At 36.3% G+C, this 12,675-nt stretch overlaps 1 protein-coding gene across 4 annotated transcripts in view; it reads left to right on the top strand.

Moving 5' to 3' along the window:
- NEDD4 (NEDD4 E3 ubiquitin protein ligase) overlaps positions 1-12,675 on the top strand; it is a 58,378-nt gene that overhangs the window by 21,929 nt on the left and 23,774 nt on the right. The gene's annotated exons all lie outside the window — the stretch shown is intronic.

Raw genomic sequence — 12,675 nt, 5'->3', positions numbered from 1 at the left:
GAAGTTTTGTAGTTTTAAATACATAACTTCTGAATAAATTAATAGTAATTTCTAAAATTGGGTACAAAATGGGTAAAAATGAGTGGATTACTGTAGAGTCTTTTAGGTTTATTTCATATAGGCTTTATTTTACAAAACAGTTTGCAGTATGTAGAATTAAAGATAAGTAATATTTGAGCAGAGAAACTGTAAACACCATTTGTTTCTGTATACACCCTGAACCACAGGAATTCTCAGAGTTTCCTCTTCCTTTTTTTTCTTTTTTCCTCCCTTCCAACCACTACTTTGGCCAGAGCAGCACACTGTAACTTAATATCTCTCCCAACAACATTTCTGTTGACATTATAGTACTTGGGTCTGGAAGGCTTATATTAAATATATTTTTTTGTTAATGAAACTTATATCCAGCTAAACTGCAGAAGCATGTTTGCTTTTATTAACTCTTAAGGCACTTTATATTGTTAGGCATAGCCATGAAATGTGGATTTTAAGACTTGTTTAGATAGCACTGTAAAGACTTCAAAGATCTGAATATTATATATTAGTTTTAATTATGAACATTGATAAAAGTGCAACAATTAATGTTTACCAAAATTGTTTTTGAGAGATGATTCTGTGATTCTATGAATTGGCAATACTACCATTTAACTAAATGCTTGTTTAAGCAAAAGGCTTTATGCCAAAGATCTATAGTTATGACAGTCCCTTTCTAAGCTGGTAATATAACTAGCTGGAAGGTATTAGCCTGTAACTTTCATTCTGTTGTTGCCCTTAGAGTAGTGCCTGATGATTCTACACTTTTTTACTTCTTTGGAGTTTTGTATTGCTTTTTGCTTAAAAAGAGTTTGAAGAAAAATACACTTTCCCTCTTGTAAAACTGTGATCTATGTTTAAGCTTTATACTAAAACTCACAGGGGATCACAGGTAATCACTATGCATCTTGTTTGGTGATTCCTCATCCCAAAATCAAACTGTAAAGTTTATCGTGCTTCTTGTGGAATTTACCAACAGATGATGGCATATTTTAAGTAGTCTGGATCTATTTTTAAAAAGTATATTGTAAGAAGGAGAAACATGTTGAATCGTGCACTTAAGTACATTTCTGGTCAACTTGCACTGCTAGCCTCTGTGTTTAATGGCAGTTGATATGCAAGGTATTTTATATTTTAATACTGAGTGAATGTTAATAAATTAAGTTCAGATAGAATCCAAATTGAGTATTAGATTGTTAGCAAACATTTCCAGAAAACCTTGTAGGATGCTGGACTGGCAATAGTTGTTCCTGGGAGCAGTATTTACAGTGACATAAAATCTAAGGAGACTTAACTTTTTAAAGCACTTGATAGCATGTCTTTGTGGTAGTTGAGGATTTTTACTGTTAATGTGGCAGCATGTTTTAAGCTTCTTGAATTCTTAAGATTTCATCTTCTGGTCAGAAGATGAGAGAAACAAGTTTAAAAATAATGGGAAAAGAGTCTGAATCCCAAATTATTATAGTTATCTTGTGATTTTCATATATTTGCAAATAAGTAGATTTGTGCCATATCTACCTACAAATTAAAAACATATCTGACATCAGAAAACTGAACAGTAAAGATTTAATAGCAGTATACTTGTTTCAGATTCCTTTATGCAACAACAGACACAGGAGCCTCTCAGTCCTGAAACATCGGTGTGTTATCAACATTGTTTTCATACTAAGTCCAAAGCACAGCACTATGACAGCTACAGTGAAGAAAATTAACTCTATCCCAGCTAAAACCATGACAGGCCCTTTCAGTCCTTACGTAAAATCAGTTTTTATAGAATATTCTATAAAACACGTTATCAAAAATTTTAAAAGCTTCTCCCACCAAACCAAGCAAAAACCATAGTTGACTTTATAGCAGTTCAGCAATTCACTGGAATGAAATAGATAAATACTATCTATATGCTATTACAGTGTTAGTGACAAATAAATTTTATGGCAGTCATTTAATTCTATGGTCCAGTTAATTATCATAGGGTATTGTTACTCATTTAAAAATAAACAACTCCCAAAATATTTCTCTTGACTCCAGTTAGTCTGGCCTAGTATATTGATATGATGAGTCTGGGTACAAATTTAACAAGTTGATACTGGAGTAGCATTTAGTAATGTCAGCTATCTGTACAGAGCAGTCATGAAATCAAATCAGGGCTTTGGTCAGAGACTCCAGAGTCTGAAGCAGTGAAAGGTCTATGCATTCTTTTCTTATGTGCCTAGCTAGCTACTAGCCTTCAGCCACCTCATATCAGATTTCCTGCTTTCCATTTTCAACAGCTTGTTAAAGGCTGACCTAAAAAAAAAAAGAAAACTCCATTTCTGTGACTAACTGGCCTTGGATTACTTTTAATTCAGTTGAAAAATGTCAAATGATGATGGCCTACATACTGCTGCTGATCTTTCTGGAAACGTATTGAATAGGTTCTTCAGTAGATAGTGGAATTTCATTTATGCAAAACAGGAGGAAGAGATAGTCCATGGTTGCAGCATTGAAGGTTGTCCTTGACTTTGTATTTCTGTTGTTAACGGTGGTTTTTTTTCAGTGCATCTATCTCTTGCTTAGGATAGAAATAAATCTGCAGCTAAAGCACTTTGACATCACAGGTATGAATTGGGAGGGTAGGAATGGGTAAGGAAACAGTTTACATGTTATCTTATGTATGTAAACTTTAAGAGGTACAGAGGAGGGCAAAAGCACTGACCACAGTTCCATTTCTTGTAGACTACAAAGAAACTTAAAAAAAACCCAACTGTTTTAATCTCTTCCACAAGTATAACATTATGCTGACATCCCTGTTGTCTTTAGCCATTCCTTCACCATCAGTATCACTGCTAATTAGATAATGTGAATATCATAAATGTACTTGCAAATCTGCTTCAGCAACTGTGTACCTTTAAAACAATTTCTTAAATGATTAAGGGAATCATTGTGTTATTGTCCCTTTGTTTACAAGTAATTTTTGTCTCTAATGAACGAAATACACATTTTGAAGCAAATAAACTTGAGAGGTGATATAAAAATAATGAAAACATTTTTCTACTGTCAAGTTTATGTGAAGAAAACCTTTAGTTGGAACTCCCAAGTTTTTTTCACTAGATTCTAGAACTCTGCCTTTTGTATTTGTATAAGGAGATGCTATTTGAATCTTTCAGTGCTAAATGTAAATTTTGGACAAACAGTAATTTGAGGGTTCTATGTGAGGATGTCTCTCTTAACTTTCTTCCTGGCTGATATGAACATGCTGAGGGGACCAGAAGCTGTGCCTTGGAAGATCTTGATTCCCTTGGTAAATGCAGTACCACAAGTTAGCACTGAATAGTCTGAGGTTGTCTTCTCTCTTACATCCTCTTTAAGTATAGAGCTTATGTCTTAGCAAAACTCCTTCACAGAAGATAATGGTCCAACCAAGGAGAAGTGCCAAGAAGGAGAGGACGACTGTGACTTATCTCCAGCCACCTCCATCTTTGCATAGTGAGTGAAGGTGCTGCGTGGGTATCGGTGTCCCAAATCTGTGGAAGAAGTGAGGTGGAAAAGGGGCAAGTGAAGCAAAATATTATAGAGGCAATACAAGGCAAAGCACCAACTGACATCTCTTTATGCTGTTGTGCTACAATAACTTCATCCCCTAATAATTTTCATATTGGTAGGTATTGCATATCTTGAAGGATCATGTTCAGGACTGTCTATGGCACCTTGCTATGTTATGGTGTATCAGTTCAGTCAAGGAGAATTGGGGTTGAAGGGAAGGTGGTGGAGGCTGAGAAATCATGGTGAGAACTATGTTAGACTTAAATCACATAATACTACTTATGTTGTTTCAGACGAATTTTAGAAGTTGAAGTATACATCAAAGCATTAAAGGGAAGGCAGTGGAAACTTAATAATTAACAATTTATAATGAGTTGTAGGTGATCACCTACTTTCATCCTTTATATAACAATGACTTGTTGTGCTTTGGTAATTTGTACTGATTTCTTCTATTTTCCTTCTTGCTTAAATGCAGAACTTTGTTACAGCTTCTTCACCTTTCTTCATGCCGTTAGCTTTTGATTAGCGATCTTCTTCAGGGGGGAAAAAAGATTACAAATGGTATGATAAACCTTACAGCCAAGATCAGCTGTGAACAGTTGCTATGTGGAAGCATTAGCAAAGAGAGCAATCAATTAATATTATTTGCTATCAGCTCTGTCTCTAAAATTTTTGTCAGTTTTAGCAAGTTGTATTTGGCAACATTGAACAATATGTAACTTTCAGAATATGATCATGCTGTAAGGAACAGCGTCTGGGCTTTAGCAGAATACTTGAATAACCCTGTATATTAAAGCTCTAGTCACCAGCATACACTACACGTACATATTAAGGAGGAGTTTTATTTGATTGTGCTCTGCACAAATCATGGTTAACCTCGTTCTGTTTATGGTCTTCAGCTGAACTGAGTGTGGGTAGATTTCTCATGCCAACAAAAGGGGAAACTAAAATCGCAAAACCATGCGGAGCAGAGCTCCTGAAACAGCTTATGTAAATATTTAATTATCCAGCCTTCAGGTTGATACATGTCCTTTTAATCTACCATGAGAGAGTGAGATGCATTGATGATGTGGCTTCTTTGATATAGCCAGAAGCTATAGTTATTCTGTCTCTAAAGGCTGAGTATACATTTAAGAACGTGTTGAAGTAAAATTTGTTCCCAAAGCAACAGGCCTTCTTCCCTTTGCTCCTGACTAGCCAAGTAACTTGCAGGCTTTCAGATATGAGACCATGATGAATGCTATAATTTTTTTTAATGGTACATCCTTTTTGCTTTCTGTGAGAAATTAGCTCAACACTTGGGTTAAACAAAAACATTTATTGGAAAATGTTATGGTGATGTAGTAATCATAGTCTTTGTAAACATAGCATAAGACAGAAGCCCTTAATAAAACTAATAGTACCTGCAGGTATTCTTCCAAGAATTGTCAAGAAGCTCAGCTATAAAATTGTTTAAACACTAACTATAATGAATAGTCTTTTAATCTATTAGATTCCCTTACTGAAGGAAGATAAGTAGTATGCAGGTATTTTAAAATGACCAAAAGGTGAACTACAGGCTGCTGCAACAGGCCAGTCTGGAAGAAAGAGTACATGGAATAGAATTAGTAGACATGTGACACTTCGTTTTTACAAGGAGGGAGACAGAGCACTGCTTTCATAAAAGGAAGTTTTGTCTCAAAATCAAACTAAGCAATGATATGCGAAGATGGGAGAGCTGGTTAGTGAAGGACACCAAGCTTTTCAAAATGTTTGACAAGAACCTTTAGCAGAAGTTCCAAAAAATCCTCTCAAGACATAAGTGCAGAAAAAAGCTTCTTCACTGATGACAACTAATTAAGAGTTAGAAACAAAAGTGAGAATTAAATTGTCACCTCTGAAGTTGCAGAAATTCTGATGGTAGTGAGTGGCTAGACAGTAGAATGGACAATTTCAGAATCAGTGTTAATAAATGCCAAGTACTGCACACAGAGGAAAAATAGCTAATGATGCATGCGTCATAATGGTTTCCCATACTGGTCAGGAAATAGTTTATGTCATGGTGAGTGACTTGCTGAAAATGTCAGCCCAAATCTTGTTGACAGTTAAAAGGCAAATAGAAGGTTAGGATTTATTAGGAAAGGAATAAACTAACAAAATTAAAAATGCCCTTATGGAGTTGTACAAATCCATATATGTGCATGGCATGCATATTTCTGGTCATCCTTTTTCAGAAAGCATGTGGAACAGAACTAGAAAAATACCAAGAAGGATCACAACGTTGGGATAAGTTCTATGTGAGGAGACACTAAGTAGACCAAAGGCTTTTCAGTTTTGGCAGGGGGCAGGGAAGTGATATAAAGGGAGTTTTATAAAGCTATAGTTCAGGGGAGGTGACTTTAAACAGAGAATCCACTCTTATGAAACAGATGTGTTTTCATATATGTTGCTGAGCTCACTGTTACAAGATCTTGTCCATACCAAAAGTAGAAATGGTTTTCAAGAAGAGGTTAGATAAGTTGAAGAAAGTCCATCAAAGGGTATTACATTCTCAATACATATTTTAACGTCAGGATCAAAAAGTCCCTTACCACTTATTCATTAGAAACTGGGGGATATCTCAGAGGAAGTACAATTCTTAATTGCCGCTTTTATTATTTCCTTAAGCATCTGCTCTTGGCCATTACTGGGGAAAGGATACAAGGCTACTCAAAGCATTAATCTGCCTACTAGGTTCTTCAGTGCCTGTTCAGCCCTTGTAGCCACCTATGACCGAACGGTAGAAATGTTCTCCCCTCACCCTGGACTGAGTGTGATGTTCTGTGTTCCAACATGTTTTCTCATCTTCCAGAAGTGGATGAATTTCACAGATTGAGCAAGTAACAAAACTGACTGGTCTTTTCAGGCAAACCTTTTGCTTACGACTGGTTTTCACCCTTGCCTGAAGGAGACTGCCCTGCATTTCTGTTAAGAGTCTGTGTTTCAAGTGAACTTTCTCCCTAGCTTCCAAGCTCAGAACATGCTGATTTAGGAATGCAGCCAGCAAAATGTTTGTAGCTCACTTCAGTGTTAGTTTATGGATCTACAATTATCTCTCTTTCAAGAGAGTACATAACTTGTTTTTTGTTTTGTTTTGTTTCCCCGTTATGGCAGTTTACAGTAAACTGAAAAGTCTATGGATAGATGCAGTTATTGTTTGAGATCGTGGGCCACTTTCAGCTGTATCAACTGGAACATAAGCAAACAGAATTTAAGAAGGGCATCAGCAAGTTCCTGGCTGAAATTACATACAAACTTGAATTAGAGTCATTGAAGTTAGGGCGTATTAAAATGCAGCTCCTCAGCTGCTCAGTAAGAGGAATATGGGAAGAAACATAGAACTGGATTATTTCAGACCTAGATGATTTCTCTGGCAATCTGTGATTTTCCTAGAATAAGGGAGAAGGCCTTGTTCAGTAACGTGAAAGCACAAGGGCTTTTTGAAGAAAAAGGTTACCAGAATTTATTATGACCATTCCTTATTTTTTAGAGTTTCTACCTTAGCCAGTTGTTGTAGTAATCATTCTTTCTAGTAAGTTCGATTTGGGACAGATGGTTAACTTACAAAGAATAAATCCAAAGTGGTTAACATCTGGCAAATTATAGGCCAATAAAACCCGTGTCTAATGTAGGAAGTGTAATGTTACTTTAGCAGGAAATGATGTTGCGCTTATCTGAAATAAATGGTCATACTGCTTTTGTTGTAAAAGTAATTGTGGGTGGATTATTTATGTTGTAGTTGCTTTGTGTCATAGAGGTTGAGGTATCCAAGGTCAGTTCACACAGACTGGTTTTGGACAGATAGGATTTAAAACTTGAGCATAGCACAGTTTAAGACAAACCGGTAAGTTCTGCTGTACCCAGGTCATCTGTGTCTACGTTTAGGACTGGCAGCAGTAGGTTTAGGCTTGGAGCTGGGAGAGGTCAACAGGTAGGGCTTGAGGCTCCCATTCAGATCAGCGGTGGCTGAAGACCAAGGTGGAGTGCAGAAGAGTATGGAAAACTGCAGCATGGCTGGTAGATGTGTGCTGGTGCAAAGGCCCTGGGAATTCCTGAGCTAGTGTTGATGTTGAATTTGGATCAATAGTAGCTGAGAACAGTAGACTTAAGAATGCTTTTAAAAATGTTAGACTAACTTTGGAGTAGGCTAAGGCCATTCAGCCTGCATCCAGCCCTGCTGTAGGTCCAGGTTCACAGAAATTTCTTAGAAGGGGTCTGTTACCTGTACAGTCTGGGGCAACTGTTCAAGGTTATGTTTAGGGCTGGAAAAAGCAGCTTCCAGACTCTATCTGATTTTGTGCATCTGCGTGGCACTGTAGTGGACCTAATAAATTTTGCAGGAGTGAGACCATGCTGCAGAGGTGCTCTAAATGCTTATCTGCCTTTTGGAGGCAAATTGTTTGGTGTTTTTTGTTTGTCTGTTTGTTTTTAATTTTGTTTGTTCCCTCTTGCTCTGAATAACAGAAAGTTGAGTGTATTGAGTCCTTTGGCTGACTGCATTAATTAGCCAGTGAGGTTAAGATCTGTCATATCTGGTTTATTTGTTGCTTATTGCAGGGAGCAAATTACACATGCAGTTTAACATTTGATAGGGTTTTACATTTTTTGGAGTGTTTTAAGTTTTATAGTGTTAATCGGTGAAGGTAAAAGTGCACCTGCAATTGTTACTACAAGGTTTGTTTTTCAAACTTTATTTGAAGTCTTAAGACTTGGCACAAAATGTTCCACAAATAGATGCAAAAGTTTTATGTTTTTATACTACTGTGAAGTTAACTGATTTGATGTCAGGAATGACTTGTTGAAATAGTACCTAATAAATATTTGGTCCTGTTTTCTGACTTGTTATCTGTTTGTTGTGCTTAACTATGCTTTGATTATATTAGATGACTTCTTATCTTCCTGTGACCTATGTAAAAATGAGTTCTTGTATGAAAAAGAAGTCATCTTAAAAATTCTTCTTAAATTTGTTAACGAGCCTTTAAGCACAAGTTTGCAAAGTAGCAAATATTGAGTGGAGTAATATACAAATGTTAAAAAGTTACTGTAGACAAAATATGAACTTTTAAGCTACCTATAAGATATTGGTTCTATATAAAAAGTGTAAGCTATAAATGGAGAAACAGATGACACATTTGCTCTGGTCTTCTTAGAGAAGCAGTTCTCTGAAAATATCTTTGGAAGCGAGGGGGAATCAGTGAAAATAACTTCAGTGTCATTTCTAAACGCTGCCTGTTAAACAGATGGTAAAACTGCTGAGACATTCTATGGTGACACCTTGCTGTTGAAGCAGCCAGCAGGTCTGAAGATCCTGCAGAAACATGTTGTGTAATAACCATTGATCTAACAGTACATATTTACTCTATTTTGGAAAATGCTGATGGGTTCTTATATTTCAGTATCATAGATAATTGACCATAGATGCTGACTAAAAAGAAATACCTACGTGTCATTAAAAAAAAAAAATCTTTTCACCATCTACCTCTCCCCCTTAAAAATACAGGAGACTGGGACTTGCATGAATTCCATCCAACAAAGTGTTTATTCCTCTGCAAGATAGAGAAAACATTACTTTTAGAATCCGTTAATTTTGTAAGATCTTAACATGATAATTGAATTTTGCTTTTTTGAAACTGGTTTTTTCCCCATGATGAATAGCATATCCTGGCAGTATTTTATGGAAGAAAAAAGCTCGCTTTTCTCAATTTAGAGTTCAAGAGCACCAAATAATATACTCAGTGCAGCATGAAAAGAAAAATACTTGCAGCTGCTAGTGTAGCTCAGGAAAGTTTTGGGGTTGTTTTTTTATTCTCATCAAGCTTGTAACTAATATTGATGTTTGGGCGTTTAAGCAAGAAGAATGTTGGTTTTATAAGGGATCTATTGAGCTCTTGTTTTCTTAAGCAGCGATAGTCTGGATCACTGTTTGTTTTTTCAGTTTGAATTGATACTTTATATTCCCTCCAGTAAAAGCTATGTGCTTTCTCATTTTGCTATGCAGCTGTAGATTTCTGTGCGAAGACGGACTTAAGCACACCTAGCTGTCTGTTTAGTGAGAAAAAGACTGGGAATGCACTTAGATTCTAATTCATGCACTAACACCAACAAAAACTAGTCAAAAAAGTTGGTAGAGAAAATACTTGTTATTTCAACACCCTGGTCTTATACAAGAGTTGTTTCAAAAGGCACTGTGGTGAATCCAGCAATTAAGAAAGGCATTAAATTCACTTAACTGTCTTCAGACATGATAAATTACAAGTAATGTTCTCAGCAGTGCTCTGAAGTGTCTGTTTAAAAACGTGTCTGTTTAAAATCTACTTCTCTTCAGTTTCTGATTGGAGTTGCAGAAGGCTTATTAAATATAGATTCATAAAATAGATTAAAATGAGTTTTGGACTGGATTACTTTCTTTTGGTGCCTTTTCTCTTTGAGCCCTTGCTTTGGCATTGCACTAGAGTTCTTTAAATGTATTGTATACAGCAGCTGTCTGTCCTCACATGTTTTTAATAACTTTCTATAGACTAAACTGGTGAATCGGTAAAATAAAAGGCCTCTTTGTTAGCGTACTGTGTCATTAATTGAGGTTTATGCACTTACAGTTTGTCAAGCAGAAAGTTTGAGTTCTGTGGAAGTTAAGAATTTAGAAGGTGACAAGAACAACTGACCCACTTGACTGTCTTCAAAAAACTGGGATGCCTGCTCTCATGCAACAGAGATCCAAACGCTTTCAACTCCATTGACATTTAATTGTTAATGTGTGTGATGTCTATTTCAAAGCTTCTTTGGCACTTCTTTGAAGGCAGTTAGTCAGCTTGTCATAGTGAGGCACATTGCTGAAGAGCATTCCTGCTATCTGATCTATGTATTAGTTTGGAGGTCAACAAAAATCTCCACTGGAGGATTTTACTCTCTGGCTAGAGAAGGTACTGTTAAAGGTTGGTTATGGAGGCTAGCTCTGCTAAAAATAGCAGGAGAGACAGCAGAATAATAAAGTGAATAACAGGAGCCTGTACTAAAATAATTCTGGTAACAAACACAATGTTCTGAGGTTTTCTAAAATACAGCAGACTTCTGTCCCACATTCCAGTAACTTATTTGAAAGGTGTGTTCCACTTGAGAATTGCCAAGAACTTTACAAATACTAAGCCTTTTAACATGTCTAAGGTATATGCCATGCCATTTTAAAAACAACCTCATACGCAAAAATGATAGCTATATTTTTCCGAGAAGCTTGTGGTCTATAATAATACAGAAAGTTTTTCTTCAGTAGTTCATGGAAGCTTCAGACTCTTCAGGTATGAAAACCTATTGTAGCTTTCTATTTCAAGCAAGTTTGTGGACTAAAAGGTGGATGTTTTGCTTTTATTTCCACTCCTTCCCCCCTTAAAATCTGAATATAAGACATCCACACTACAAATACAATTTGAAGTTATGTATCCCTAGATTTCTAGCATCTTATAATCTATGACAAGCTCTGCAGTCTAGATGTGCTTTTTGGAGGTATAAAACTTAGAGCTTACACAATTGTGAGGCACTGGTTCTCTGTATGCATGTATGATTTAAAGTTGAAATGGACAAACTTAGGATGACAGAGCTAATGAAAAAAGGTACCAGAATTAATAAGGAGGAAAGAACTGCTTTAAGAAATACCTATAGCCTTTAATGTCAGAACTGTTTGGATGGACAATGCCATCAATGAGACAAAAAAATTAGTAGAATTGGATTAGAGTTTTAATACTGTAAAACATTGGCATTGAAAATTAAAAATATAGTTGTGCTAGAAGGCAGGTGAAACACATGGCTCTGCACTGAGGTAAAGGGAATAGATGTCAGCAAGATGCGGAACCTTGTAGTGGAAAGTTTTATGGAAGAAGGCTGTCAAAATCCTTGGGTGCTGAGTTTGAATAAAAGCTTGTGGTATACCAACAGATTTAGTAAAGAATAGGCACCAAATCTTTTGTTAGCTAGAAAAATCAGGAAGACTAGAAAGCCAGAGGCTGCACTGTTGAAGACTTTCACGCTTCCTTACTCTGTCTACATAAAAAAGCGTACTCTTGTTATAGTGTAGATTTTTGAAAAATGCCATAGGCTTATATATACCTTTTAAAAATTTCATGCCCTCTTGATTTTTAGCACAGAGCCAGTGATATCTCTTCATGTTAAATGACCCATATGATAACATTTTCCTGCTTTTGTGAAGGTTTGCAAAGGCTTTCAAATGACAAATGAGCTTGAAACAACCTAGCATATGTTCTAGTAATCCAGTAAGAAGTCAAGTAAAGTACTTTGACTGTTGGTGGTAACTATTGGTGACTACTGAAATTACCTATGTAAACTACTAAAATCTTAATTTCTTTGGCAGGCAGAAATCAACGATCAAAAGTAAACTGTACAATGATGCCATGTATTGCCAGTCCTTCCCCTGGTACTACAGCGTAGGCTGGAGGGAATCCAGCAGCAAAGTTGCTGCATTCAAAGCATGGTTGTAGTTGGATGATGAAGACATCCAAGTCAGGGCAGAATCTTTCAGATGTTAGTTGTTAACTAAACTCTGCAATGTGCATAGGCAAATGGTATTTCTCATAAATATAACTAATCTTAGCACATTTTAATATGTCAACAGGAATGTTGGGCAGGGGGGTAGGGGAGATGCTGAATCTGAAGCACTAATCGCAGATGAAACTTGGTTTTACTTCATCTTACTTTTTATAATAACTGTATTTTGAAAAGAAAATGTTTATATGTGTCTGTCTTAAACAGCTGCCTAGGCTTAGAGGAACTGGCAGGTGCTCATATGAGGAAGGTCTTTAGTTAATCTCTGATAAACGTTTAGTTGCTTAAGCATATACCAAGACAATTATTTTTCTGAAACAACTAAAGGAAAGTGTCTTTGCCTTTAAGATGGTGTTTCTACTGGAGATGCTGACAATCTCAGTGTTGATGCTGAACACCTCTCTCTTGTTTAATTACCATTAGTATATATGATTCAAATAACAGTCTAAATCTCCACCTCCAGGTCCCTCAAACTTCATTTATTTTGAGGAAGGCAGAACGTTCCAATGCTGTGGGTCAATCAGAACTCATTCTATATAGAACAAGTTTTAT

Source organism: Phalacrocorax carbo, chromosome 7 (genome assembly GCF_963921805.1).
Source record: "Phalacrocorax carbo chromosome 7, bPhaCar2.1, whole genome shotgun sequence".
In the NCBI taxonomy this organism is placed as follows: domain Eukaryota; kingdom Metazoa; phylum Chordata; class Aves; order Suliformes; family Phalacrocoracidae; genus Phalacrocorax; species Phalacrocorax carbo.
This window is presented reverse-complemented; position numbering and strand designations above follow the sequence as displayed.